Genomic DNA, 6,051 nt, shown 5'->3' on the forward strand with positions numbered 1-6,051 from the left:
TCCCCCCCCCCTTCTCTCTTCCCCCCCCCCCCCTTTCCTCCCTTTCCTCCCAGTAGTTCAGAAATTTCAGCCTAAGGGTTGGGGGAGTTGAAGAAAGCCATTCAATGGAGAGAAGCCCCAGGCTCAGACTTTAACAGAAAGCTTTCTGCATTTGAACGAAGGGGTTGAATGAGGCCGATTAGAATGAATCGCCCTGAACCTCCCTTCCACTGCCACTCCCATCCCCGCCCCCACCCCTGCCGCACCCCCACCCCCCACTCCCACCCCCCACGAGTCCTCCAGTGGTTTGGGGAACTGAAGGCTGCGGGTGGGCAGGGGGTGGGGGCGCGTGCATCCTAAGCGGCAAAGTAGGCCCCTGGTCCACAGGAAAAATACAAAGTCTATGTACCGAAATCTGTTGCGTCTGTATACGCCGATAATGACACCGCAGAAAGACAAATTAGAAAAGAAAAGAAGAGAAAAGAAAAGAAAAGAAAAGAAAAACAAAACAACCCCCCAAAAACAATCCCACTTACAACGGTACCAAAAATAATAATGAAGACCACGAAAAGAAATAAAGGAACAAAGAAACATCCGGGCACGAGCGAGCGGGTCTCCCTGTACGTCAGCTACGTTAGAGGGTCCCTCTCCTAGAGGCCCCTTCAGCTCAACGGTGGGCTGCGGTGTCCCTGTCTCTAGCCCGATTCATCTTGGTGCGAGGACCCTAAGTGGCCAAGCAGGCCCCCGGTCCACGGGAAAAATCATGCTCTGGGTCCAGCGGAGTTGTGTGTCTCGGGCACAGCGGTCAAGGGGTTGGCGAGATGTGTGTGGAGGAGAGGAGGTATCTGTTCCGGGGCCGCCCTCCCGGGCACCGCTCTGGCTGAGAAGAGGGCAGTGGGGCGCGGCCTGGACCTGGACGACAGTTACTGCCTGCTCCTGGGCTGAGGGCTGAGGGTAGTGGGGCAATGCCCACGCTGGCTCCTGTGACGCAGTTCGTCCTGGGCACCTTCTGTGGTTTCTGTGCAGGTGCCGGTTGCCGTGATGACCGAGGAGGCTAAACTCCTCTCTCCGCCTGGTTGTTCAGACGCCCGATCCTCCCGTGTTCTCGGTACGTGGACTGACCCGCCACCCTCCCATGCCACCAGACCCCTTGTGCCAATATCTCCTGTTTCAGAGTGCTTTCGCCTTGTCCGGAAAGTAAACAAACAACACTCGCAGATACCCACCCCGCGAGAGAACAAAGAGACGTCCGGCCCCGAGCGAGCGAGTGGGTCGCCCTTGTGCCTCAGTGTACTTTAGAGACTCGGTCTCTTAGAGACACCTGAAGCTCAACGATGGGTTGCGGTGTCCCTCCCTGTCTCTGGCCCGGTTCCATCCCCGGACGAGTCCCACAGTCTCTTTGCACGACGACGACGACGACGACGACGACGACGACGACACCACCGCTCGCTCACGTGAGCCGGAGGCAACGTGCTAACGGGACCGGAGGGTGGCACTGTGGATTCAAAGTGACCTACGCGCCGAAGCGTCTGTAAACGTGGTGTCCAGAAACCTTGGACGTTGCCGTGCCCTGGATGAAATCGTCGCTCTGGAGACTCGGGCACGTGTCGCCCACCTTCTCTACGTTCTTCCTACCTTTAGCCTCCCTGTGTGTGTTTGCCCGACATCTTGCCTGATGGTTCACGGAGGAATGAGACACCCATCCGGCAAGAGCTGATGCTCCACTCACCACGGCACATGACTGACGGAAAAGAATACGCACGGGCCCGCACTCATCTTACCCTTCGTTCTCCACCGTGTCAGAAAAACATGTGGCCTGCCTTCCTCCTGTCCAAAGCCAAACTGGAAGGAAGACTTAGATGTAAAGGAAACGTTAGAGAAGCTTTCAAAAAGTAGCAGCAAGCAAGCAAGCAAGCAAGCAAAGTAAACCACCCACCCCTACCCTCCTGCCCAGCAGGTGCAAGAAGCGTGCGCGGAGCACTCTCCTCCTTTTCTCCCTGGAGGTTCCCCCCCCCCCCCCCCCCAGGATGTCTTTCCTACGCCACCAGGGGAGTGACATTCTTATCCTCAAGGACAGGAGGAGAAGTGGAGAGAATTCTAGAGGAGAAAAGATCTTGGTTGGTTGGTTTCGTTGGTTTTAAAATCCTCCTCATCCTTTAGCCTCCCCATGTAGTTCAGTTAGTCGTCCACCGTCGCTTCTCCTTGTTCAACCCAATATACAAGCGTTGAGGTCTGGCCACTTCTCAGGGTCTTGGTTTACCTCAGGAGGGGCTCTACCTGTCACGTGAAACTTGTAGGAAATCAATGTGTCAGCTCCTTGTACGGTTAGCCTGTCTCGTGTCAGTGTCACCCTCAGGGTCACCTGCAAACCCTAAGAGGGTGGAGGCATAGGGTGTGTCTCGGTGACACCTTCCTTCTCCCTGCCGGCCCCCCCCCCCCCTTTGGACTGTAGGGTCCTCTGGGAACCGGGACATTTTTAGTGAGTGGCTATTAACTCCTTCCGTTCTCCATCTCCCGCCGCCGCCGCCGCCGCCGCCGCCGCCGCCGCCGTAGTAGTAGTGTGTTTATTGAGGACAGTAATGGTGAAAGCCATATTCTTGTCGCTTGCCACGCCGTGCACTTGCACCCATGTTCCCCGTAGCTGTTTGTGGTCTTTGGACTTCGTCGTGGCCCCGTGCGACAAAGGACTTTGCTTAAGCTTTATCCGTGGTCGTTCGTTTATCCATCACCCCCTTTCTGCCCCCCCCCGCAGCTTGGTTTGTAATGTTTCCGAGAGAGACGTTCCCCCGCTTGACCCGACAGAATAAAAATGGCTCGTCCGGGGGCGCCTGGGGGGCTCGGTCGGTTGAGCGTCCGACTTCGGCTCACGTCATGATCTCGCGGTCCGTGGGTTCAAGCCCCGCGTCGGGCTCTGTGCTGACAGCTCAGAGCCTGGAGCCTGGTTTGGATTCTGTGTCTCCCTCTCTCTCTGACCCTCCCCCGTTCATGCTCTGTCTCTCTCTGTCTCAAAAATACATAAATGTTAAAAAATTAAAAAAAAAAAAAAAAAAAAAAGGCTCGTCCGTCCGTTGTTGTTCTGGGAGTACTCTCTCGCGTGGTTTCGGTTTGACCGTCCGTCTCCCTCCCTCCCTCCCTCCCTCCCTCCCTGCCCGCCGAAATGTGTCTAAGTCCTCCCTCCCGGGAGCGCGGGCGCCGCCTGGGCCGCTCTGGGCCGCCCGTGCCTCACGGGCGCCCGCGGCCCGCCCGGTGTGTGCGGGGAATTTTCCGCGCACGTCCGCCTCGGCCGGCCGGGGAGTCGAGTGGCCGGTCTGCCCCGCCCTTTCCAGCGGCAGCCGCCCCGATGCATTTTTCGAGTGTCCCTTGGGCTGCCGGGGTCGCGCCGTGCCGGCCGGGAGCTCCCGAGGCGGACGCCCTCCGCCGGCCTGGGACCGAGAGGCGGCATCCGGAGTGGGCCGGGACGAGATCGGGCGGCCGGGCCGCCGGCTGTGCGCCCTCACGTCCCCGAGATCGCGAGCTGTCCCCGCTGACGTTTCGGTCGGTTGTCGGGCGCCACCTGGCGGCCGCTTTTATATAGCGTTTCCCCTCCGGAGCGTCGGCGACATCGGCAAGGGATGCGATTTGGTCGCGGTGTCCGGGGCGGAGTTCCAGAAGGCCGGCGACGTTGGCGTGATCGTCCCGCTGTCGTCGGGGCGCCGGCGGCTGGTGCACTTGCCGGAGATTGAACCTCCGGGTATATGGGGGAGTAGTGGCGGCGCTCCCTGGGAGCGAGCTGGGGTGGGGGGCTGCCCGGACGGGTCGACCAGCACCCGCCGGTGCTTTCCTCCCCCAACCCCTCGACCGCGGGGACCGCGGGGACCTCCCGGGGCCGCCACCCGGAGACTGTGGCCACGTCGGTCGCTCGTCGGTCCTTCCCTGCCAGGCGTCTTTTGTCTTCCCTCCCGCGTCGCGGTCGGGCCGGGCTGGGCCGGGCCGGGCTGGGCCGGTGAGGACCGTCCTGAGCCTTGAGGGGAAGCCCGCGGAGGGCGCCGTGGGCCCGGGAGGGGGCACGCGTGGGGCTCCCGGTCGTTGGACCCGATTTTCTCCCCAGATTTTCCGAGGCCCGCTGCGGAGTTGGGGACCGGGCCGGGCCGCGAGGGGAGGCCCGTATAGGGCGCCAACGCCGGCGCGCCCGCGATCCCCGTTGAGGTCCCGCCGTCGGGGGCGCCTCCGCGGAATTCAACCCCCCCCAAAACAGTCCCAGCCGGGGGTCGGGGACTGGCACGGGGCCGGTCTTGCGAGGGCCGGGGAGGCTTCCGCAGGCGACAGCGCGGAGTGTTTTATTTTTCTAAGTCCCGACCAGGAGACGACCCGTGCACGGGCGAACGTGTAACGGGGCAGGGCCTACCCGGCCAGCCCCTCCCCTCCCAATCCCGCGATTCCCTGGTCGGTCGGTCGGTCGGTCGGTCGGTCGGTCCTGGGGTCGACCAGATGGCCCCCGGGGACTTCCGGGGGGGGGGGGGTTGCTTGGCGGCGATGGGAAGATGCTTGGGGCCCGTGGCCGGGCCAGGGTCCCAGAAGGTCCCAGTGACCTGTGGCTCGGCCCCGCCTGCCAACGCGGTTATTTTTGTCTCCTCAAAGGAGTGCTTTTTGCTGCCAGGTAGGTGCTGACACGTTCTGATGTGGCGGTTGTCATCCTGTAAGAGAGACTTGGGCCTCGTCGTCGCTGGCGTGGCTCCGGGCTTGGTGGTGACGCTGAGCCGGACCCGACTCCGCCCTTGCCTGCCTGCTTGCTCGAGCCGTCTGCCTTGGGCCTGCGTGCCGGCTCTTGTGCATCCAGGTGTGGTCCAGGCTGTGGTGCCACCTCCGGTCTCTGGCACCCGAGGGCAGCGTGGGGAGGCGGCGTGGGTCTTCTACCCTGTGCGCCCCCCGCTGCGGGCACCCGGCCGCGGTCGTGACAAACCCACCCTTGCAAGGCTCCGTGCCGCGTGTCAGGCGTTCCCCTTTTCCCTTGTGGGTTGTCCGGCTGCCTGTTCCCTGGGAGAGGTGGGGGAGGGGTGCTGGCGAGGCTGAAGCAGGCCCTCCTCTGGTCGCTGTCCTCGCTGGGCGTTTCCCCAGCCCCCCCTCACCCCAGGACTGCCTTGTGTTGGCGGTAACCGATCGATGTGGTGATCTCGCGCTCTCCCGGGCCGGGCCTAAGCCGTGTCAGACGAGGGACGGACACTCCTGGCGGGTGGGGCCGCTCTTCTCGTTCTGCCTGCGGGCCCCATGCTCCTCCTTCCCGCCTGTGGGCGGTGCAGGGGGGTGCAGAGGGGTGCGGACTCCGGCCCGACCCCGGCCTCCCGTGGCTTGCGGGACTGGGGTCAGCTGACGCAGCGGACACTCTCGCTGGCCTCTCCTGGCTGTGTGTGGTGGGTGGCCTCCTCCCCGTGGTGGGGGGGGCCGCACCCGATGCCACGCTGCTCACCGCCTGGGCGTGCTGAGCGCGTGGCGCCTGGCCCTCCGTGGTGCCCCTGGAGCGCTCCAGGTCGTCTCAGGTGCCTGAAGCCGAGTGGTGGCGCCGTTCCCTGTTCCCAGCGGACCCCCTTTGGGTCGCCGCCGTTGGCGGAGATGCCCGAGGTGGGCGGGTGGCAGAATCGGTGAAGGGAGGCACACCCGTTCCCCCTGCTGTGGGGAGCGGGCGCCTTGTCGTCCCCGCCCTGCAACGGCCGCTGTTGCCCGGAGGGTGTGGGGGACTGACTTGGTGGGGCGAGTTTGAGTGATCGTGGCGGGCCGAGCCGGCGCCGTGGCGCTTGGCCAAAACCCCCTCTGAGCGAGGACTTGTCGGTTTCTTGCCCAGCGCGTTGCTGCTGGTGTTTCGCCTCGGTTTTTCTCGGGCCTCACCTGGAGGCGCGGCGCTCCTTCCGGGCGGTGACACGAGCAACCGCGCGCGTGGGGAAGGCAGGCGGCCCTCGTTGTGGGCCCTGACCGCGAATGCTCTGGAATGCCCTGTGTCAATCCGTTGCCGTGGACCTTTCTCCCCCGCCCCGGGTCCTGGCGGCCCCGGGAAGAAACGCCTTTTGTTTGGCGGGTCCCGATGGGGGGACGAATTTGGGT

The sequence above is a fragment of the Prionailurus viverrinus genome, chromosome E1 (assembly GCF_022837055.1).
Source record: "Prionailurus viverrinus isolate Anna chromosome E1, UM_Priviv_1.0, whole genome shotgun sequence".
Classification (NCBI taxonomy): Eukaryota; Metazoa; Chordata; class Mammalia; order Carnivora; family Felidae; genus Prionailurus; species Prionailurus viverrinus.